Source organism: Pongo abelii, chromosome 12 (assembly GCF_028885655.2).
Source record: "Pongo abelii isolate AG06213 chromosome 12, NHGRI_mPonAbe1-v2.0_pri, whole genome shotgun sequence".
NCBI lineage: Eukaryota > Metazoa > Chordata > Mammalia > Primates > Hominidae > Pongo > Pongo abelii.
Window position 1 is genome coordinate 11,204,891 of NC_071997.2, and position 24,954 is coordinate 11,229,844.

Consider the following 24,954-nt stretch of genomic DNA (forward strand, 5'->3'; position numbering starts at 1 on the left):
GAATGGAGTGCAGTGGAATGGAATGGAGTGGAATGGACTGGACAGGAATGGAATGGAATGGAGTGCAGAGGAGTGGAATGCCATGGAATGGAGTGGAGTGGAGTGGAATGGAATGGAGTAGAGTGGAATGGATTGGAATGCCATGGAGTGGAATGGAAAGAAGTGAAGTGGAGTGGAGTGGATTGGACTGGAGTGGAATGGAATGGAATGGAATGGAATGGAGTGCAGTGGAATGGAATGGAGTGGAATAGACTGGAATGGAATGGAATGGAGTGGAGTGGCATGGAATGGAATGGAGTGAAGTGGAGTGGAATGGAATGGAGTGGAGTGGAATTCAATGGAGTGGAATGGAATGGAATGAACTTGAAGGGAATGGAGTGGAGAGAAATAGAATGGAATGGAATGGAATGGAATGGATTGCAATAGAATAGTGAATACAAATGTGGGCTGAGACTGTGCACTGCACTCCAGCATTTGTGACAGACTGAGGTCCTGTGGAAAGAAAGGAATGTAATGGAATGGAGTGGAATGGAATGAAATGGAGTACAGTGGAATGGATTGGAATGGAGTGGAGTGGAGTGGATTGTGGTGCAGTGGAATGGAGTGGAGTGGAATGGAGTGTAGTGGAGTGGAATGGATTGGAGTTGAGTGGAATGGAATGGAGCAGATTGGAAAGGAAAGGAGTGGAATTTAGTGGAGTGCAATGAAATGGTGAGGAGTGGAATGGAATGGAGTGGAATGGAATGGAATGGAATGGAGTGGAGTGGAATGGAATTGAGCAGAGTGGAGTGGATTGGAATGGAGTTGAGTGGAGTGGAATGAAGTGGATTGAAAAGGAGGGGAGTGGATTGTAGAGGAGTGGAGTTGAGTGGAGTGGAATAGAGTGGAGTGGAAAGGAATGGAGAGGAATGAAGGTGAGTGGAATGGAGTCGAGTGAAGTGGAGTGGAATGGAATGGAATGGAGTGGAGTGGAAGGGGTGGAGTAGAATGGAAAGGAGTGGAGTGGATTGGTATGGAATGGAATGCAGTGGAGTGGAGTTGAATGGAACGGAGTGGAGTGGAATGGAATTGAGTGGAATGGAATGGAATGGAGTTTAGTGGAATGTAATGCAATGGAGTGGAGTGAAATGCAGTGGAGTGGAATGGAATGGAGTGAAGTGGAGTGGAGTGGATTGGACTGAAGTGGAATGGAGTGGAGTGGGCTGGAGTGGAGTGGAATGGAATGGAAAGGAGTGGAATGCAGTGGAATGTAATGGAGTGGAGTGGAATGGAATGGAGTGGAATAGACTGCAATGGAATGGAATGGAATGGAGTGGAGGGAATGGAATGGAATGCAGTGGAAAGGAATGGAATGGAGTGGATTGTAATGGAATGGAATGGGGCTTTATGGAAAGGAGTGGAGTGGAGTGGAATGGAATGCAGTGTAGTGGAATGGAATGGAGTGGAATGGACTGGAATGGAATCGAATGGAGAGGAGTGGAGTGCAATGGAATGCAGTGGAGTGGAAAGGAATGGAATGGAGTGGAGAGGAGTGGAATGGAACGGAGTGGAGTGGAAGGGAATGGAGTGGAGTGGAGTGGATTGGAATTAAATGGAATGCAGTGGAGTTGAAAGGAATTGAATGGAGTGGAGTGGAGTGGAATTGAACGGAGTGGAGTGGAATGGAAAGGAGTGGAGTGGAATGGAATGGAGTGGAGTGGAGTGGAGTGGAATGGAATGGAATGGAATGAAATGAAGTGGAGTGGAATGGAGTCGAGTGGAATGGAATGGTGTGGAGTTGGGTGGAGTGTAGTGGAGTAGAATGGAATGGAATGGAATGGAACGGAATGAAGAAATGTGTGCTGAGATTTTGACGCTGCTTTTCAGCCTTTGTGACAGAGGAAGATCCTGTTGAAAGAAAGGAGTCGAATGGAAGGGATTAAAATGGAATGGCATGGAATGGATGAGTGTGGAGTGCATTGGAATTAAGTGGAGTGGAGTGGTTTGCAGTGGAATGGAATCGAATAGAATGGAATGGAATGGTGAAATGAAATGTAAGCTGAGACTGTGCCACTGCACACCAGGATTGGTTACAGACTGAGATCCTGTCCAAAGAAAGGAATGGAACGCAATTGAGTGGAATGGAGTGAAATGGAGAGGAGTGGAGTGGAGTGCAAAGGAGTGTAGTTGCATGGTTTGGACTGCAGTGGAATGAAATGGACAGGAGTGGAGTGGAATGGAAAGGTGTAGAATGCAGTGGAGTGAAGTGGAGTTGAATGGAATGGAGGGGAGTGGAGTGGAATGGAGTGGAGTGGAATGGAATGGAATGGAATGGAATAGAGTGGAGTGGAATGGAGTTGAGTGGAGTGGAGTGGAATAGAATTGAGTGGAGTAGAGTGGAATGGAGTGGAGTGGAGTGGAATGGAAAGGAGTGCAGTAGAATGGAATGGAGTGGAAAGTAATAGAGTGGAGAGGAATGGAATGGAATGGAGTGGAATGGAATTCAATGGATTGGAATGGAATGGAATGGAGTGGAATGGAATGGAGTGGAGTGAAATAGAATGGAATGGAATGGGATGGAATGGATTGCAATGGAATGGTGAAAAGAAATGTGGGATGAGATTATGCCACTGCACTGCTGCCTTTGTGCCAGAAAGAGATCCTGTGCAAAGAAAGGAATGGAATGGAATGGGGTGGAATGGAATGGAAAGGAATGGAATGAAGTGGAGAGGAGTGGAGTGGAGTGGGAAGGAAGGGAGTAGAGTAGAATGGAATGGTGCCAACTGGATTGGAATGGAATGGAGTAGGCTGAAATGGAAAAGACTGGAATGGATTGGAATGGAATGGAATTGAGTGGAGTGGAGTGGAATGGAATTGAGCGGAGTGGAATGGAATGGAGTATAGTGGAATGGAATGGAGTGGAGTGGAGTGAAATGCAGGGGAGTGGAATGGAATGGAGTGAAGTGGAGTGGAGTGGATTGGACTGCAGTGGAATGGAGTGGAGTGGGCTGGAGTGGAGTGGAATGGAATGGAATGGAGTGGAATGGAGTGGAATGGAATGGAGTGGACTGGAATGGAATGGAGTGGAATGGACTGGAATGGAATGGAATGGAGTGGAGTGGAGGGAATGGAATGGAGTATAGTGGAAAGGAATGGAATGAAGTGGACTGGAATGGAATGGAATGGAGCTTTATGGAAAGGAGTGGAGTGGAGTGGAATGGAATGGAGCATAGTGAAATGGAATGGAGTGCAGTGGAGTGGAGTAGAATGAAATGGAGTGGAATTCAGTGGAGTGAAGTGGAAGTGAGTGGAGTGGAGTGGAAAGGAGTGAAGTGGAATGGAATGGAATGGAATGCAATGCAGTGGAATGAAGAAATGTTTGCTGATATTGTGCCACTGCTCTACAGCCTGTGTGACAGAGGGAGATGATGTAGAAAGAATGGAGTGGAATGGAAGGGATTTGGAATGGAATGGCATGGAATGGATTTGGGTGAAATGGAATTCAGTGGATTGGAGTGGAGTGCAGTGGAATTGAGTGGAATTGAATGGAGTGGATTGGAATGGAATGAAGTGGAGTGGAACGGAATAGAATAGAGTAGAATGCAGTGAAGTGAAGTGGAGTTGAATGGAGTGGAGTGCAATGGAATAGAATGGAGTTGAATGGAGGGGAGTGGAATTGAATGGAGTGGAGTGGAGTTGAGTGGAATGGAGGGGAATGGAGTGGAGTGAAGTGGAGTGGAATGCAGTGGAGTGGAATGCAGTGAAGTGGAATGGAAGAGAATGGAGTGGAATGTAGTGGAGTGGAATGGAATTGAATGGAATGGAATGGAGTGGAGTGGAGGGAAGAGGAGTGGAATGGAGTGGAGTGTGGTGGAGTGGACTGGAACGGAATGGAGTGGAGTGTAATGAAGAGGAGCAGAGTGGAATTGACTGGAATTGAATGGAGTGGAGTGGAGTGGAATGGAATAGAATAGAGTGGAATGGAGTGGAGTGGAGTGGAATGGAGTGGAGAAGAATAAAGGGAAGTTGAGTGGAATGGGATGAGGTCAAGAGGAATGGTGTGCAATGGAGTGGAATTGAGTGGAGTGGAGTAGAGTGGACTGGAAAGGAGTGGAGTGAAATGGAATGGAATGGAGTGGAATGGAGTGGAGTGGAACGGATTGGAGTGGAATGGAATGGAGTGTAATGGAATGGAATGCAGTAGAATGGAATGGAGTGGATTGGAATGGAATGGAGTGGAGTGTAATGAAGTGGAGTGGAGTGGAATGGAAGTGGAGTGGAGTGGAGTGGAATGGAATGGAGTGGAATGGAATGAGTGTAGTGGAATGGAGTGGAGTGTAGTGGAATGGAAGGGAGTGTAGTGGAATGGAGTGGAGTGGAAAGGAGTGGAGTGGAGTGCAGAGGAATGGAATGGAGTGGAGTGAAATGGAAAATGATGGAATGGAATGGAGTGGAGTGGAATGGAGTGGATTCGAGTGGAATGGAATAGAATGTAGTGGAATGGAGTTGAGTGGAGTGCAGTGGAATGGAACTGTATGGAATGGAGTGGAGTAGAATGGAATGGATTGTAGTGGAATGGAGTGAAGTGGAACAGAGTGGATTGGAGTGGAAAGGAGTGGAGTGGAATGGAATGGAGTGGAGTGGAATGGAATGGAGTGGAGGGGCATGGAATGGAGCTGAGTGTAATGTAATGGAGTGGAGTGGAATGCTATGGAATGGAGGGGAATGGAGTGGAGTGCAGTGGAATGGAATGGAGTTGAATAAAATGTAGTGAAATTTATTGGAATGGAATGGAGTGGAGTGGAATGGAATGGAGTGCAGTGGAATTGAGTGGCATCGAATGGACTGGATTGGAAGGGAGTGGAGTGGAATTGAATGGAATAGAATGGAGTGGAATGGAGTGTAGTGGAATGGAAAGGAATGGAATAGAATGGAACAGAGTGGAGTGCAGTAGAGGAGTGGATTGGAGTGGAATGGATTGGAGTGGAATGGAATGGAGTGTAGTGGAGTGCAGTGTAATTGAGTGGAGTTGAGTGGAATGTAATGGAGTGGAGTGGAAAGGAGTGGACAGCAGTGAAATGAATTGGAGTGGAGTGGAGTGTAATGGAAAGGAGTGGAAAGGAATGGAACAGAGTGGTGTGGATTGGAATGGATTGGAGTGGAAAGGAATGGAGTGGAGTGGAATGGAATGGACAGGAGTGGAATGGAGTGGAGTGGAATGGAATGGATTGGAAAGGAATGGAATTAGAGTGGAGAGAAATGGAATGGAGAGGAGGGGAATGGAAAGTAGTGGAGGGGAATGGAGTGGAGCATAGTGGAATGGACTGGAGCCTAGTGAAATGGAGTGGAGCATAGTGGAATTAAGTGTAATGGAATGGAGTGCAGTGGAATGGATTGGAGTGGAGTGGAACTGAATAGAATATAGTGGAAAGGAGTGGAGTGAAGTGGAGTGGAATGGAATGGAGTTGAGTGGAATGATAGGGAATGGAGTGGAATGGAGAGGAGTGGAGTGGAGTGCAGTGTAATGGAGGGGAAGGGAATGGAGTGAAGTGTTTTGGAATGGATCGGAGTGGAGTGGAATGGAATGCAGTGGAGTGGTATGGAGTGGAGTGCAGTGGAATTGAGTGGAATTGAACGGAGTGGTTTGGAATGGAATGCAGTGGAGTGGTATGGAGTGGAGTGCAGTGGAATTGAGTGGAATTGAACGGAGTGGTTTGGAATGGAATGAAGTGGAGTGGAACGGAATAGAACGGAGTGGAATGGAGTGAAGTGAAGTGGATTTGAATGCAGTGGAGTGCAATGGAATAGAATGGAGTGGAATGGAGTGGAGTGGAGTGGAGTGTAGAGGAATGGAATGGAGTGGAGTGGAATGGAAAATGTTGGAATGGAATGGAATGGAATGGAGTGGAGTGGAATGGAGTGAATTCGAGTGGAATGGAATAGAATGGAGTGAAATGGAATAGAATGGAGTGGAATGGAGTTGAATGGAGTGCAGTGGAATGGAACTGTATGGAATGGAGTGGAGTAGAACGGAATGCATTGTAGTGGAATGGAGTGGATTGGAAAAGAGTGGATTGGAGTGGAATGGAGTGGAGTGGAATGGAATGGAGTGGAGGGGAATGGAACGGAGTGGAAGGGCATGGAATGGAGTTGAGTGTAATGTAATGGAGTGGAGTGGAATGCTATGGAATAGATGGGAATGGAGTGGAGTGGAGTGGAATGGAATGGAGTTGAATAAAATGTAGTGAAATTTATTGGAATGGAATGCAGTGGAGTGGAATGGAATGGAGTGCAGTGGAATGGAGTGGAGTGCACTGGAATTGAGTGGCATTGAATGGACTGGATTGGAATGGAGTGGATAGGAATGGAATGGAATAGAATGGAAGGGAATGGAGTGTAGTGGAATGGAAAGGAATGGAATAGAATGGAACAGAGTGGAGTGCGGTGGAGAGGAGTAGATTGGAGTGGAATGGATTGGAGTGGAATGGAATGGAGTTAAGTGGAATGGAGTGGACTGGAGTGGAGAGGATTGGTATGAATTGGAGTGTGGTGGCGTGGGTTGGAGTGGAATGGAATGAAGAAGAGTGGAATGGAATTGAGTAGATTGGAGTGGAATGGAGTGGAGTTGAATGGAGTGGAGTGGAGTGGAATGGAATAGAATGGAGTGGAATGGAGCGGAGTGGAATGGAACGGACAGGAGTGGAATGGAGTGGAGTGGAGTTGAATTGACTGGAATGGAACAGAGTGGAGTCAGATGGAGTGGAGTGGAGTGGAATGGAAGAGAATGGAGTGGAATGGAGTGGAGTGCAGTGGAGTGGAATGGAGTGGAGTGGAGTGGAATGGAATGGAATGGAGTTGAATACAATGGAGTGCAGAAAAGTTGAGTGGAGTGGAACGGAATAAAATGAAATGGAGTGGAATGGAGTGGAATGTTATGGAGTAGAGTGGAATGAATTGTAGTGGAGCAGAATAGAGTGGAGTGGAGGAGAATGGAGTAGAGTGAAGTGCAGTGGAATGGAGTGTAGAGGAATGGAATTGAATGGAGTGGAAAGGAGTGGAGTGGAATGAAATGGAAGGGAATAGAGCAGAGTGGAGTGGAGTGGAGTGGAGCCGCATGGAATGGAGTGGAGTGGAGTGTAATGGAATGGAGTGGAGTGTAATGGAATGGATTGGATTGGAACGGAGTGAAATGGAATGGAGTGGAAGGGAGTGGAGTGGAGGAGAATGGAGCAGAGCTGAGTGGAATGGAATGGGGTGGAGTGAAAAGGAATGTACAGGAGGGGAATGGAGTGGAGTGGAGTGGAATGTACTGGAGTGGAATGGAATGGAGTAGAGTGGAGTGGAATGGAATGGAGTGGAGTGCAACGGAATGCAGTGGAGAGGAATGGAGTGGAGTGGAGTGGAATTGAGTGTAATGGAATGGAGTTGAGTGGAATGGAGTGGAGTGGAATGTAATGAAATGAAACGGAGTGGAATGGAATGGAGTGGAATGGAGTGGATTGGAAAGGGTTGGAGTTTAATGGAATAGAGTGGAGTGGAGTAGAGTGGAGTGGGAAGGAATGGACTGGAATGTAGTGGAATAGTAGAGTGAAGTAGAGTGGAGTGGAGAATATTGGTGCAAAAATTTGCAAAACGCCTAGCAAACTGAATTAAACAATACATAAATAGGTAATTCATAATGACCAAGTGGGATTTATTCCAGGGATGCAAGGATAGTTCAACATGCAAATCAATGAATGTGATAGATCACATAAAGAGAATGAAGGGGCCAGGAACAGTGGTTCACACCTGTAATCCCAGCAATTTGGGAAGCCGAGGTGGGTGGATCACCTGAAGTCAGGAGTTTGAAACCAGTCTAGCCAACATGGCGAAGCTACGCCTCTACTAAAAATACAAAAATTAGACAGGCATGGTGGTGAGCACCTGTAATCCTAGCTAATCAGGAGGCTGAAGAAGGAGAATCACTTGAACCCGGGAGGCAGATGTTGCATTGAGCTGAGATCATGCCATTACACTCCAGCCTGGGTGACAGAGGGAGACTACATCTCAAAAAAAAAAAAAAAAAAGGACAAAATCCATATAATCATTTCAATTATGCTAAAAAATTTTGATAAATTTAATATTCTTTAATAATAAAAAGCCCTTTGAAAACTGGGTATGAAATGAACATACCTCAAATAATAAAGTCATATATTACAGACCCACAGCTAGTATCACACTAAGTGGGGAAAAACGGAAAGCCTTTTCTCTAAAATCTGGAAGATGACAAGAATGTCCACTTTTACCACTGTTATTCAACATAATGCTGAAAGTCCTATCTGGAGCAATCACACAGGAGAAAGCAATAAAACTCATCCTAATTGGAAAAGAAGTCAAATTACCTTTTTTTTTTTTTTTTGCCAATGTTTTAATGTTATATTGGAAAAGGCATAAATACTCCTCTGATAGGGTTTGAATGTGTGTTCCCTCCCAAATCTCATATTTAAATGTAATTCTCAATGTTGGAGATGTGCCTGTTGAAAGGTGATTTAACCATTGGGGTAGATTACTATAAATGGCTTAGCACCATCACATTTGGTGCTATCCTCATGATAGTGAGTGAGTGCCCATAAAATCTGGTTATTTAAAACTGTGTAACAACTCGCCCCTCTGTTTTTTGCTTCTGCTTTTTGCCCTGTGATGTGCAAGATTCTGCTTCAATTTCTGCCATGACTGTAAACTTCCAGAGACCTCCCCGGAAGCATATTCCAGTACTATGTTTTCTCTACAGCGTGTAGAATCATAAGCCACTTAAACCTACTTTGTAAAAAATAAATTATCCAGTCCTACCCTCATAGTGTTGCAAAAGCATATTCCAGTTCTATGTTTTCTCAACAGCCTGTAGAATCATAAGCCACTTAAACCTACTTTGTAAAAAATTAATTATCCAGTCCCACTCTCATAGTGTTGCAAAAATAGCTTAATACAAAAATTGGCACCAAGGAATGGAAAATAGTTATAAGAATACCCCACAATGTGGAATCAGCTTTGTAATTGGGTAAACAGGCAGAAGTTGGAAGAATTTGTGGGATTCAGAAGACAGAAAAATGAGGGAAAGTTGAGATTTTCTTGGAGACTGGTTGAATGTCTGTGACCAAAATGCTGATAGTGATCTGGACAGTGAAGGCAGGGCGGAGAAGGTCTCAGATGAAAACTAGAAACTTATTGGGACTGAAACAAAGGTCATGCATGTTGTCTTAGCAGAGTGGTTGGCTGAATTTCTGTCATGCACTGGGGATATAAAAAAGTTTGAATTTGAAATTGATGATTTAGGGTTTCTGTTGGAAAAATGTCTAAGCAGCAAATCATTTGCGATGTCACCTGGCTGCCTCTAACAACCTATGCTCACATGTTCTAGCAAAAAAATAAAAATAAAATAAGTAGTAACTTATACTTACAAAAGAAGCATAGTGTAAAAGCTTGAAAACTTTGCAGCCTAGTCATGTGGCTGAAATATAAAAAGCTTTTATAAGAGAGGAACTCAAGCAGCATATGGGTCAATCACTTGTTAGGGATATTTGTATAATCTAAAAAAAAAGCAAGTGTTGATAGCCAAGACAATGGGAAAGAGGAATTGAAGGCATTTTAGAAAACTGAAAGGCAGCAACCCATCACAGGCCCTGAGGCCTAAAAGAAGAGAATAGTTTCTGGGATCAGGTCTAGGACCTGCTGCCTTGGGTGGCTTTGGAACAAGGCTCACTGCATCCTTGCCACTGCTTCAGCTCCAGGTGTAGCTCATATTGACCCAGTTACAACTCCAGTCACTGCTTCAGAGGGTGCAAGCCATAACCTTGGTAGCGTCCATGTGGTGTTACGTCTGTGGGTTTACCAAATGCGAGTAGTTGAGACTTGGGAGCCTCCACCTTTATTTCAAAGGATGTATGAAAAAGACAGGGTGTGCAGGCAGAAGCATGTTGCAGGTGTGGAGCCCTCATTTAGATCCTCTACTAAAACAATGGAGAAAAGAAATGTGGGGTGACAGTCCCCAGGAAGGCTCCCCACTGGGTCATGGCCTAGTAGATCTGTGAGGAGAGGATCACTGTCCTCCAGACCTCAGACCCCAGAATGGTAGATCTAGCTACAGCCTGCACCTTGCACCTTGAAAAGCCAGAGGCACAGTATGCCAGCGCATGAGAGCAGCTGTGGGGGCTGAGCCATGCAAAGTCACAAGGTAGAACCTTCCCAAGGCATTAGCATGCCCTGGAAATGGGACACAGAGTCAAAAATAATTATTTTGGAGCCTTACAATTCAATAACTGCCCTTCTGGGTTTCAGACTTTCATAGATCCTGTGACCACTTTCTTTTGGCTGATTTCTTCCTTTTAGAATAGGAGTATTTACCCAATGTCTCTGCCTCATTTGTATCTTGGAAGAACCTAATTTGTTTCTTTATGTTACAGGCTTATAGGAGGAAGAAATTAGCTGTGTCTTAGATGAGACTTTTGACTTTTGAGTTAAGGCTGAAATTAGTTAAGACTTTGGGGATTATTGGGAAGTCATGATTGTATTTTGAAATATGAGAAGGATTTGAGATTTGGAACGGCCAGGGGAAAAATGATACAGTTTGGATGTGTATTCCCACCAAAATCTTATATTGAAATATAATCCTCAATGTTGGAAGTGGGCCTAGAGGGGAGGTGATTGAATCATGAGGGCAAGATTTCCAAGGACAGTTTGGCATCATTTCCTTTGGTGCCATTCCCACAATAGTAAGTTTTTATCAGAGCTGGTTATCTATAAGTGTGTGTAACACTTCCCCCCTGCCCTCGCACTTACCATGTGATGTGCAAGCACTGGATTTATTTTTCACCTTGTCAGTTGTCATAGGCTTCCCCAGAAGCAGAAGCCAGTGCTATGCTTTCTGTATAGCCTGTAGAAACATGAACCAATTAAACCTATTTTCTTTATAAATTAACCAGTCACTGATTACTTTTTATAGCAATATGATAATGGCCTAATACATCCACCAAAATATATTAGAGGTAATAACTTGAGTAAACTTGCAGAATACGAAATCAACACATACAAATCAGTAGGTTTTCTATATGCCAACAGTCAACAAACTGAAAAAGAATTCAAAAATGTAATACTATTTGCAGTAGCCACAAATAAAAGAAAATATGTGGGAATTTACCAAAGAAATAAAAGTTCTCAACAATTAAAACTGTAAAACACTATAAAAGAAATGAAAAAGGACCCAAAAATTGGAAAGATATTTTTATGTTCACAGATTGGAAGAATCAGTATTTTTTAAAAAATGTCCGTACGAATCCATAGCAATCTATACATTTCATGCCATCTCTATCAAAATAACAGGCCAGGGGCAGTGGCTCATGCCTGTAATCCCAGCACTTTGGGAGGCCGAATTTGGTGGATCATGATGTCAGGATTTCAAGACCAGCCTGGCCAACTTGGTGAAACCACACCTCTACTAATAATACAAAAAATTAGCCAGCTATGGTGGCGGGTGCCTGTAATCCCAGCTATTCAGGAGGCTGAGGCAAAGAATTGCTTGGACCCAGGAGGTGGAGGTTGCACTGTGCCCAGATCACATCACTGCACTCCAGTCTAGGTGACAGAGCAAGACGCCACCAAAAAAAAAAAAAGAAGAAGAAGACATTCCTCACAGATATGAAAAAAAAAAATCTGAAATTTATATAGCAACATCACAAAACACCATAGTAGTCAAAGCTATGCTGAGTATATAAAACAAAACTGAACGAATACCATTACCTGGTTTTAAATTATACTACTAAATTGTAGTAATTAAAACAACATGACACTAGCATAAAAACAGACATAAAGACAGATGGAACGAAATAGAGACCTGAGAAACAAACTCATACAGCTAAATTAATTTTAAACAAAAGTGCCAAGAACATACAATAAAAAATAAGACAGTTTTTGTAATAAATATGGCTGGTAAAATTGGCATTCTGTGTGAGGGACAAACATTCAGACGCTCATAGCAGTGTTCTGGAATCCTATGTGAGGGACAAACATTCAGACCACAGCAGGAGTGTTCTGGAATCCCCTGTGAGAAACAAACATTCAGACCCTCGTAGCAGTGTTCTGGAATCTTATGTGACAAACGTTTGGAACCCAGCAGCAGTGTTCTGGAATCCTATGCGAGGGACAAACATTCAGACCCTCATAGCAGTGTTCTGGAATCCTATGGGAGGGGCAGCTAAATTAATTTTCAACAAAAGTGCCAAGAACATACAATAAAAAATGAGACAGCTTTTGTAATAAATAGGGCTGGGAAAACTGGCAAGCCATAGGCAGAAGAATAAAACTAGAACCCTATTTCTTGCCACTTACAAAAATCAAATTTAAATGAATCAAAGACTTAAACCTAACGCCTCAAACCATCAAACTTTTACAAAAAAACAATGGGGAAACTTTTTAGGGCATTGGTTTGGGCAAAAATTCCTTAAATAATGCCCCAGAAGCACAGACAACGAAAACAAACATGGACAAATCGGATTACAGAAAGTCAGAAAGCCTTTTTAAAGTGAAAGAAACAAGAAACAAAGTGAAGAGAAAATCCACAGAATGGGAGAAAATATTTGTAAATTATCCATCTGAAAAGCAATTAACAGCTACATGATATGGTTAGGATTTGTGTCCCCACCCAAATCTCATATTGAATTGTAATCCCCAGATGTTGAGGGAGAGGTTGGTAGAAGGCGATTGGATCATGGGGGTGGTTTCCCCCATGCTGTTCTTCTGATAATGAGTGATTTCTCATGAAATCTGATGGTTTTATAAGGGACTCTTCCCCCTTTGCTTCACATACATGCTCTCTCTCCTGCTGTCATGTAAGAGGTGCCTGCTTCCCCATCTGCCATTATTGGAAGTTGCCTGAGTCCTCCCCGGCCATGTGGAACTGTGAGTCTATTAAACCCATTTCCTTTATAAATTACCCAGTCTTGCCAGGTGCCATGGCTCATGCCTGTAATCTCACCACTTTGGGAGGCTGAGGAGGGTGGATCACGAAGTCAGGAGTTCAAGACCAGCCTGGCCAAGATGGTGAAACCCTGTCTCCACTAAAAATACAAAAATTAGCCAGGCATGGTGGCAGGTGACAGTAATCCCAGCTATTCAGGAGCTGAGGCAGAGTATTGCTTGAATCAGAAGGTGGAGGTTGCAGTGAGCCGAAATTGAACCACTGCACTTCAGTCTGGGCAACAGATCAAGACTACATCTCAGTAAATAAATAGATAACACAGTCTCAGGTATTTTTTTATAGCAGTGCAGGAACAGGCTAATACACTACAATATATTGAGTTCAAAAAATTCCATAGAAAAAAATAATAACCCAAATAAAGAGTGGACAAAAAATTTAAATAGACATTTATGAAAAGAAGACATACAAATGTGAAACAGGCAAATGAAAAGGTGCCCCAGATTACTGATCATCATGGAAATGCAAATCAAACCCAAAATGAGATATCATTTCACCCCAGTTAAGGTGGCTTTTATCCAGAAGTCAGTAAAAAACAAATGCTGGTGAGCAAGTCGAGTGAAGGGAACCCTTGTACACTGCTGTTGGGAGCACATTTAAGGACAGTTTGGATGTTCCCGATATAACTAAAACTAGAGCTACTATATGGTCCAGCTATCCCACTGCTCATTATATGCCTACAAGAAAAAAAATTTAGTAAATCAAAGACCTATTGGCACTCTCATGTTTGCTACAGCAAGGTTTATAATAGCCAAGATTTGGAAGGAAACTAAATGTCCATCAACAGATGACTGGATAGAGAAAATGTGGTACATATACACAATGGAGTACTATTCAGCTGTAAGAAAGAATGAGAGCCTTCCATTTGCAATAACATAAATGGAACTGAAAGTCTTTATGTTAAGTGAAATGTCAGGCACAGAAAGGCAAATGTCACATGTTCTCACTATTTGTGGGTACTAAAATTCAAAACAATTGGTGTCATAGAGGTAGAGAGTATAAGGATGGTTACCAGAGGCTGGGAAGGGCAGGGAGGGAACAAGGGGATAGTGGGAATGCTAAATGGGTAAAAAAACAATTATTAGAAAGAATGAATAAGACAGCATTTGATAGCACAACACGGTGATTATAGTAAAAAATAATTTAATTCCACATTTAAAAAAACTAAAAGAGTATAATTGGATTGTTTATAACACAAGCTATAAATGCTTGAGGGGACAGATACCCCGTTTTTTATTATGTATTACTCATTGCATGACTGCATCAAAGTGTGTCATGTACCCCCACGAATATATACACCAACTGTGTACCCACAGAAATAAATTAAAAATTGAAATTGAAATTAAAATTAAAAGGGAGGAGAGTATAATGAGGCATGTGTGACCCATGGCTTGAACTAGCTTTTCAGGTTAACTTTGGAAAGTCCTTATCCAAGAAGGGAGGTCCATTTAATCAACAGGGGATTCGAAATTTATTTTTAGTTTATAAATGGAAAACAGAAGGATTATAAATCTTGAGCCATAGTTCTCAGTCAATCAATCATTGCAGGGTACTCTGTTCTTTACTCTGGAGATAAACACTAGTTTTCTTTTCCATGGAATAACATCGCATTTCAAAATGTGGGGAAACATCTTGCAACTAAGAGGTGTGGCCTTACTAAATTTGATTTGGTTTCCATTGTAATTAATTTAATCACATTTGTTCTAGAGTTTGTCCTCAGTCTTCCCCTAGTATAGGCCCATGATCTGTTGAATTTGCTCACCTCCGTGCTCAACAGCAGGAAATCAGAATTATTTAAAAACATCATTGTGTCTGGGAGTGGTGGCTCTCGCCTGTAATCCCAGCTATTTGGGAGGCCAAGGTGGACAGATCGCTTGTTGTCAGGGGTTTGAGACCAGCCTGGCCAACAGAGGGAAACCCCATCTCTACTAAAGATACAAATATTAGCTGGGTGTGGTGATTCATGCCTGTAATCCCAGCTACTTGGGAGGCTGAGCAGAAGAATTGCTTGAACCAGGGAGGCACAGGTTTCAGTGAGCCAAGATAGTGCACTGCATTGCAGCCTGGGCAACAGAGCAAGACTCTGTCTCAAAATAATAATAATAATAATAATAATCATAATAATAAATAAGTAACAATAAAAATCTCATCTTGTTTCAAACAAAATTTCTTTTGAATATCAACTGTATCAAATTGCATATTAACTGTAATCATTTTGTTTATTTGATATCCAATCTTGAGAAATCTTTGAGGAGTAAATTCATTCTTTTCTGCCATTTTGGTAAACATACCAAATGCCATTAAACAAAATGCACAAAATTATTGAGAAATACATTTTCTCCTTGAGGAGTAGACTTGCTGTGTTAGAGGAACTCGTGGTTACCTAGCTTCTAGTTTAATAAACATGACTAGAATATTCTATCTTAATATGAGTAGCTAGGTACTCACAGGGCATCTAGAAGATTAATGTTCATGGTCTGAAAATAGTCACATTTTTTAACTGGCAACAAATTACAATTGCAGAATATTTGCGGTCATACAAGACATCTTCCACCAAGCCTGAAAAATGTTTAAATGTCCTAGGAGTGCAGCATTTTTTGTAAGGATATTATTAATGAGCTAGCTTAGGTCAATGGGTTAATGGTTATTGCTAAAACGAATACCCACGACTTTAGTGACTACATCTGCACCTTCCAAGTTTAATTATAACTCTTTATCTTTACAGTTACTTATAAGTAGAGACACTAAGAAAAGACAATGCATTCCTGCTCTTGTTTTCTGAGGATGTCCAACTCTGTAATGGAGTAATTTCTAATAAACTTGCTTCTTTCACTGTGCTCTCTAACTCACTTCAAATTTTTTCCTGCAGAAGATCTAGGAATCCTACTTTGTGGTCTGTATCAGGACCCTCTTTTCCAGCAACATCTTTCCGCAACACCATGAACAGACAACAAGACAAGACCCCCACTCCAAGGAAAACAATCAACACAGAATCAATCAGCTGACACCCGGCAAGTGGGCTGTCTTTTAGAGTCATGAAGCCATTCTGGTGGGCAAGAATGATTATCCACTATTATCATACTCAGATTAGAGGCCAAGCCCACAGAGTTAGAGGCCCTGGGGAATATTGAGAAGAAAGGATTTGGCTAAACAAGATGTTTGCCACTTTCTGTTTTTGGACTGTCCACCTTGTGCTTTCAGTCCCTCAACTGATTGCTCTACATCTTGTCACCTTTCTGCTCATCACATCTGTTTTGCAGTAGCCTGGAGGCTGCCCCAGGACAGAGGCCCCAAACAATTTAGCTTTTACTTTCCTTAGCGATCCTCTGACTCTTAACTGACTGCTTGTTTAATTTGCCACTTGTCCAAGTAACACTGAAAAAAAGAATTGTCTTGGAACCTAGAATATTTTTACCTTAATTATCAGAAAAGATCAGCAGTAACCTCGCCATCATGACTGAAGTTGAAATGTGGTATTTAAGAGCTCTACATGATAAGATCAGATATGCCTGTTTAGTGACAGCCTCTTTTATGACAACCCTTTGCAAACAATTACCCTCAAGATGGAGAACATGAGACTTTTTCTTAACAGTTTTCTCTCATTCCTTAACCATAACGCCATCTTTGATGAGCTGGTATAGGGCAGCTGGACCCTGCTTTCTTAACCCAGCAGGTCACTTTTTCCTGAGAGAGTTTTGTCAGATTTGTCGTAGCAGTGTGAAAATGGACTAATACCATCAGAGTGAACAGGCAACCTACAAAATGGGAGAAAATTTTCTCAACCTAGTCATCTGACAAATGGCTAATATCCAGAATCTACAATGAACTCAAACAAATTTACAAGAAAAAAACAAACAACCCCATCAAAAACTGGGCAAAGGATATGAACAGACACTTCTCAAAAGAAGACATTTATGCAGCCAAAAGACACATGAAAAAATTCTCATCATCACTGGCCATCAGAGAAATGCAAATCAAAACCACAATGAGATACCATCTCACACCAGTTAGAATGGAGATCATTAAAAAGTCAGGAGACAACAGGTGCTGGAGAGGATGTGGAGAAATAGGAACACTTTTACACTGTTGGTGGGACTGTAAACTAGTTCAATCCTTGTGGAAGTCAGTGTGGCGATTCCTCAGGGATCTAGAACTAGAAATACCATTTGACCCAGCCATCCCATTACTGGGTATATGCCCAAAGGACTATAAATCATGCTGCTATACAGACACATGCACATGTATGTTTATTGTGGCACTATTCACAATAGCAAAGACTTGGAACCAAGCCAAATGTCCAACAATGATAGACTGGATTAAGAAAATGTGGCACATATACACCATGGAATACTATGCAGCCATAAAAAATGATGAGTTCATGTCCTTTGTAGGGACATGGATGAAATTGGAAATCATCATTCTCAGTAAAGTATCGCAAGGACAAAAAACCAAACACCGCATGTTCTCACTCATAGCTGGGAATTGAACAATGAGAACACATGGACACAAGAAGGGGAACATCACACTCTGGGGACTGTTTTCAGGTGGGGCTGGGGGGAGGGATAGCATTAGGAAATATACCTAATGCTAAGTGACGAGTTAATGGGTGAAGCACACCAGCATGGCACATGTATACGTATGTAACTAACCTGTACATTGTGCACATGTACCCTAAAAATTAAAGTATATATATATTAAAAAAAGAAAATGGACTAATATATTACAATATACAAGTTACAGCCTTCCTATTTCCCCTGTTTGATCTGACTCCTATTTTGCAACTTCATTTGTTTTATAGAAGAGAAACTAAGAGGGAGGAAATACATTATATACAGGTTTCTCTGATGCTTGGTCAGGATAAAAATTAAAATGGGCTTCTGTATGTTTGATGGAGGAAAAGACAAAACAGGGATGGCACATAATTGATTACCCTTTTAATGCTAGTTACTCTTAATATTAGGCTTTTCTTAGCTGGGGCTGTACTCCCCCTGCCAATCCGAGCACACCATAAGAACACAATCAGATTCCTTCCAGTTCTAGTGAGGTGTGCAACATATTATTAATTTCTTCTTGTTTTCCAGGGTTATGTAGTGTCCGCTCATCATCTTCTCCCTGCCCTTCGAGTCCTGTCTTACGTACATACCCCACTCTCGAAACACCCGAGCTTCACCAGAACAACATGTAGTGGGGCCTCTTATCAGCTGGCAAAGTTGAATATTTGCCCTCTCTGGGAAGTGACAGATGATAATAGGGACACTATATTGAAGGAGTGGCCTGTCCCTCCACACCTGTGAGCGTTTCTCATCAGGTAGAACTAGAGGCTTGTGAAAAGAGACGCAGAGACAAAGTATAGAGAAAAAGTGGGCCCAGGGGACAAGTACTCAGCATACGGAGGACCAGCGCCGGCACCAGTCTCTGAGTTTCCTTAGTATTTATTGATCATTATCGGGCATTTCTCGGAGAGGGGGTTGTGGCAGGACAATAGGGTAACAGTGGAGAGAGGGCCAACAGGAAAATATGTGAACAAATGTCTCTGCAACAATAACAAGGTAAAGAAAAAAGTGCTGTGCTTTTGATGTGTATATACATAAATATCTCAATTACTTAAAGAGCAGTATTGCCTCCAGCATGTCTCACCTCCAGCCCTAAGGCAGTTTTCTCCTATCTCAGTAGATGGAATATACAATCGGGTTTTACACTGAGACATTCCATTGCCCAGGGACGAGCAGGAGACAGATGGTTTTGTCTTACCTCAACTGCAAAGAGGCTTTCCTCTTTTACAAATCCTCCTCAGCACAGACCGTTTATAGGTGTTGGGCTGGCGGATGGTCAGGTCCTTCCCTTCCCATGGGGCCATATTTCAGACTATCACATGGGGAGAAACCTAGGACAATACCTGGCTTTCCTAGGCAGTTGTCCCTGTGGCCTTCTGCAGTGTTTTGCATCCCTGGGTACTTGAGAATAGGGAGTGATGATGACTTTTAACAAGTATGCTGCCTTCAAGCATTTGTTTAACAAAGCACATCCTTCATATCCCTAAATCCATTAAACCTAGAGTCGACACAGCACATGTTTCTGTGAGCACAGGGTTGGGGCTAGGGTTACAGATTAACAGCATCTCAAGGCAGAAGAATTTTTCTTAGTATAGAACAAAATGGAGTGTCTTATGTCTACTTCTTTCTACATAGACATAGTAACAGTCTTATCTCTCTTTCTTTTCCCCATACTATATAGGTAAATGTACACTTTTCTATATCTGAATTAGCCATATGCAAGGAAAAACTAAAACAGTTTTCAGAGGTTCCGGGAAAATTCATCGACAAATTTAAAAGGCTAACCTTGACGTATGATCTTACCAGGCAGGATTTGCATATATTTATGTTCGCCTGCTGCATGGTAGAAAAGCAGTGATTATGGGAGTGGCTAGAGCACATGCTAATAGGGTGGCAACCTGCAACCAGGGGCATGACACCTATCAAGTAGGAGGCACAGCAGTGCCTGACTAGGACCCAAAAGAACTAGAATCTAGAAAAAACAAATGAATTAGGAAGAAAGTAGGATATATAGAGAAAAAATTATGATTGACTCCGTGAAGGAATAAAAAAAAATTGTGATACAGCTTTTTAATTTTTATAAAGTCTGGAAAATTACTCAGGGAAAAGATGAAAACCTAGCCTTATTACAAGGGTGGATAATTTAGACCTTGAGGAAATACACTAACACTGACCCTGACTCCAAAAATGGACAGTCATTTCTAGGAGTTTAATTTATAGGACGGTCTCCTTCTTATATCTGCAGGAAGCTGCCAAAAGAAGCTTTAGGCTTCCAGACTCCCATGGATCAGATTTTAGACTTGGATTTTGAAGTTTTCCATCACAGGAATTGAGCAGAGAAAACATAAAATAAAGCAAATCTTCCAAGAGGTCCAGCTTCTAGCTTCAGCCTTGTGCTCTCCACCACTTCAGAGGCAGCCCCTTAACCCCTGGCCCTCACAGAGGAAGTGAGAAGGTGAAAATCGCAGTCTGTGCCTCTGGCACACTGCGCCTTGGGTATAAATCTGTGTGCCTTCTGTAGGAAGGTAAGCCTCTGCCGAAGGAAATGCACTGTGCTTCCAAGGGAGCCATCATCAGAGCCCAGCAGACTCAAAAGTGGCGGGGTCTGATACTTCCTACCTCCACTCCCATTGGACTACTAGCTATCGAGAGATGGAGGAGACTCAGGTGACTCTTGAAGTAGCAGGTAGGAGTATTAACTTCGTATTAGGTGTGGGAGCAGATTACTCTATACTGATTTAATACAATTGTCTCCTGTCTTCTCATGATGGACAAGCCCCAAAACACTCCCTTTTGTATCGTCTAAGTTGTCCTCCAGAGCCTCTAGGTTTCTTGCCTGCCTTTTTAGTACTGTCTGATTGCCTGACTTCTTACTGGGGAGAGGTTTATTGACTGAGGAGACCAAGTCATGGTCACCTTCACAGATCATAAAGCATAGAAACTGTTACTTTTGTCCCTGACCCATCAGGGGAAAAAAGAAGTTAAGAATGAGCTGTCACATTTACCACCTGAGGTGTTGTCTTATGTAAATCTTGAGGTTTGGGCCACACAGGCTCTGGGAAACGCACTAAACACCTCCCCCATTGAAATCCAACTTCAGCCTAGTACTCCTCGACCTCAGAAGAGACAATATATTTTAAGGCAAGAAGCATGAGGGGAAATTCAACCCCTTATTGCCAAATTCTTGCCATATGAGTTATTAAGCCCATGAGAGTCTCCTTACAATACTCACATGTTACCAGATAAAAAGCCTAATGGCAAGTACAGATTTGTCAGAACCCTTAGAGCATTAAGAAATGCATTTGTCTCCATACACCTCATTGTCCCCAGTACTTACCCTGTCCCAGGGGATGCAAGCTGGTTTACATTTTTAAATCTGAAAGATGCACTTTTCTGGATCCCAATGCATCCAGATTCATAATATGTTTGCCTTTGAATGGACTGATCCAGATATGCATTCAGCCACAAAAGTAACCTGGACAGTCATCTCTGAAGGGTTCTGGGATAGCCCCCACTTATTTGAAAATACTGTAGCTAAGGACTTAACAAATCTATAATTGGAAAGGGACACAATTATTCAGTATGTAGGTGACTTGCTCATTGCTAACCCAACTAAAGAAGACTCATAATAATAATGTTAATTTGTTAAAATTCCTGGGAACTTGCAGATATAGGGCATCACCACACAGAGCTCAGATTTTGAATGAAAGACTTAAATATTTGGAATCTGTTTTAATCTCTGGAACTGATCAACCTCCCTAGAAGATAAAAAAGTTTTTTTAGTCACCCAACAGTCCCTGTCCAAAAAATGAATGTGGGCTTTTTTAAGAGATGGCTGGGTACTGCTGCTTATGGATGCCCAGATTTGCGCATGTAGCCAAGCCTTTATGTGATACACTAAAGGGAAAGACGTAGAGCTCCTAGAATGTAATGACAAATGCAAGCAAACCTTCAATACTCTCAAGGAGAAATTGGGCTCTGCTGCAGCCATGGGAGTCCCCAAGTTGGATGAACCATTTTTTATTTATGTGACCAAAAAGCAAGGCATAGGCCTTGTGTAATCTTGTCCCAAAACTGGGGGACATTCCAAGGCCAGCAGCCTAATTTTCTAAGCAGATAGACCAGGTGGCCTCAGGGTGGCCTTGATGTCTTAAAGCTATTGCCGCTACCACTTTTCTAGCAGGCAAAGCTAATAAACTAACATTAGAACAGCACCTACAGGTTTTTGACCCCACACCAAGAGAAGGTGGTCCTAGAAGCTAAAGGGCAGCAGTGAATAATAAGAGAACATTTATGAAAGTATCAGGGCTTATTGCTAGACACTCCAGACATAACCCTTAAAGCCTGCCAAACCATAAACCCAGCTACTTATCTGCCAGAGTCCACAGGTGCTTCTAGCCTTTCTGGCATACAGATTGTATTAGTCTGTTCTCATGCTGCTAATAAAGACATATCTGAGGCTGGGAATTATATAAAGGAAACAGGTTTAATTGACTTACAGTTCCACATGGTCAGGGAAGCCTCACACTCATGGCAGAAGGCAAATGACGAGCAAAGTCACATCTCTTACATGGCAGCAGGCAAAAGAGCTTGTGTAAGGAAACTCCCCTCTATAAACCCATCAGCTGTAATCCCAGCACTTTGGGAGGCCAAGGCAGTGGATGACCTGAGGTGAGGGGATTGAGGCCAGCCTGGCCAACATGGTGAAACCCCGTCTATACTAAAAGTACAAAAATTAGACAGGCATGGTTGTAGGCACCTGTAATCCCAGCTACTCGGGAGGCAGAGACAGGAGAATCGCTTGAACCCAAGAGTCAGAGGTTGCAGTGAGCCAAGGTCATGATAATGCACTCCAGCCTGAGCAACAGAGCAAGACTATGTCTCAAAAATAAATTGATAAATAAACCATCAGATCTCATGAGGCTTATTCACTGTCACGAGAACAGCATGGGAAAGACTCATCCCCCGATTTGATTGCCTCCCACTGGGTCCCTCCCACGAAATATAGGAATTATGGGAGCTACAATTCAAGATAAGATTTGACTGGGGACACAGCCAAAGCATGTCACAGGTTATGAAACAAATTTATTCTAGCAGGCCAGACTTAAGAAGGATGAGCCCCTGGACCATCCCAAGAAAGATTGGTTAACAGATGTAAGTTGTTTTATGCATCAGGAAAACAAGAAGGGTAGGTATACTATTAGTAGTAGGCACAAGTCTTGCTGGCCTCGACCTCAGCTCAAAAACCTGAGTTAATTGAACTTACTCAGCCCCTGCAATTGGGAAAGGATTTAAAAGTTAACATTTACACTGATTCCAAGTATGACTTTTTAGTGCTTCATGCTTATGCTGTAATTTGGAATGGGTAGGGACTCCTGACCCCCAAGGGCTTTTCCATACAACATCATTCAAATTTTGAGCTTGTTAGAATGCTGCTTTGCTGCCAAAAAGTGACTATAATTAATTGCAGAGGACATCAAAAGAGAGACTGACCATGTAAAAGGAAATGCCCTTGTAGATGCCACAGCCAAGGCCCCCGCACTGAAAGGGCCAATGAAGCTTATGGGCGTGCTGGACAGCATACATAGAACTGGGCCAGAACACTCTGAAGAAGAACAAAAATGGGCCAGGGTTTGCATTTCAGTCCAGGGCCCCTCTGGCTGGCTGAATGATGGTAATAAATTACTAATGCCAAGTACCAATCATAGGAATATAATTCAGCACTTTCACTATTCTTTTCAGCCTAGAAGGAATTCTTGGTTTCTGTTAATGTCTCATTTGTTTATATGGGTAAATCTTTTCAAGACACCAAAACAGGTGACTCAGCCCTATGAGCTCTTTGCCTGACATGACCTAAATGGCCAGCAATTTTCTCCTTCTCCAGTTAAACCTGTCCAAAATTGAGGACCGTATCCAGGTGAGAACTGGCAACTCTAATTTACTCAGATAACTTTTTGCAGGAGATTCAAATATTTGCTAATGCTTACTGATTCCTTCACTGGTTAGATCGAGGTATTCCCCACACCATCTGAAAAACCGTTACCAGAAGAAATATCTCCTCAGTTTGGGTAATCTAAAAGCCTGTAAAGTGGCCATGGCCCGTCTTTCACAGCAGGTGTATCCCAACACCTATCCTCAGCTTTAAGAATCCAATATTACCTTCACTCTGTGTGCAGACTGCAGTCCTCTGGAAAGGTGAAAGGGCTAATCCTACTCTAAAGAAGACTGTAGCTAAATCAGACGCCTGACTATCTCTAACACCCATAGCTTACTGTGGGTTTGAACTGTTCCAAAGTAAAACTTGTAATTAAATCCTGTTGAGTTAACATTCGGAAGACCTTTCCTAAGCACAGGTCTCCTAATAGATGAAGAGACTCATCAATTACAACAATATGTTATCAATCTAGGACAGGTGCAAAGGCACTCTGTGAATATGGAAACAAGAGTCTTCCCCTCCCACATGGGAGGAAAGTTCAGTTTCAGCTCAGCTAGGGATTTAGTCTTACTAAAGATATGAGAGGAAATTCTCCAGCTGACCAGCATTCCCCAACGTGGAAAGGACCACAGCAAGGACACGTGAGTTTTCCAACAGACGTTCAACGGCAAGGGATTCACAGGTGGGTACACCTGTGTGGAAGTAAAGCTGTTGCTTATTCTGGGAGCCGAATCCGAGGCTGAGGGAGGTGGGCGCGGGGCGATATCATCGTCGGTGGAAGGCGGGCTGGGTAGCTATGCGTCTGCTTCTCCTTCTCGCTTTTCTCCTGCCGCTGTAATCACGCCTTGGCCATGAAGGAAATCGTGCTCACGCAGGCCGAGCAGTATGGGAAACAGATCGGCGCCAGGGTTGTATTTGACTCCATAAAAATTAAAATTTTGTATGAGAGAAAAATGCCTCAAAGTCAAAAGTCAAAATTCAAAGGACTGGGGAAATAGATCTGCAACATACATGACAGACAAAAAGCTAATTTGGGATATATATATATAAAGAGATAGATAGATAGATAGATAGATAGATAGATAGATGTAAATATCCGTTTTTAACACCATTTTAAAAAATATCGTCCTTTCCCCATTGAACAGTGTTGACGCCCTTGTTAAAAATCATGACCATATTTTTTGGTTCTTTATTTCTGTTGCATTGGTCTTTGCGTCGGTCTCTATGCTGGTACAGCATTGTTTTGCATACTGAAGTTTGAAACCAGGAGGTGTTAGTCCTCTAACTTTGTTAGTTTTTAAGATTGATTTGGGTGCTTGGGGTTTTTTGAGATTTCATCTGAATTTTAGAATAGGTTTTTCTATTTTTGCAAATATTGGAATTTTTGTAGTGATTTTATTGAATCTGTAGAACACTATAGATAACAATGGCACCTTGACAAGATTTTGTCTACCAATCCATAAACACATGATGTCTTTTCA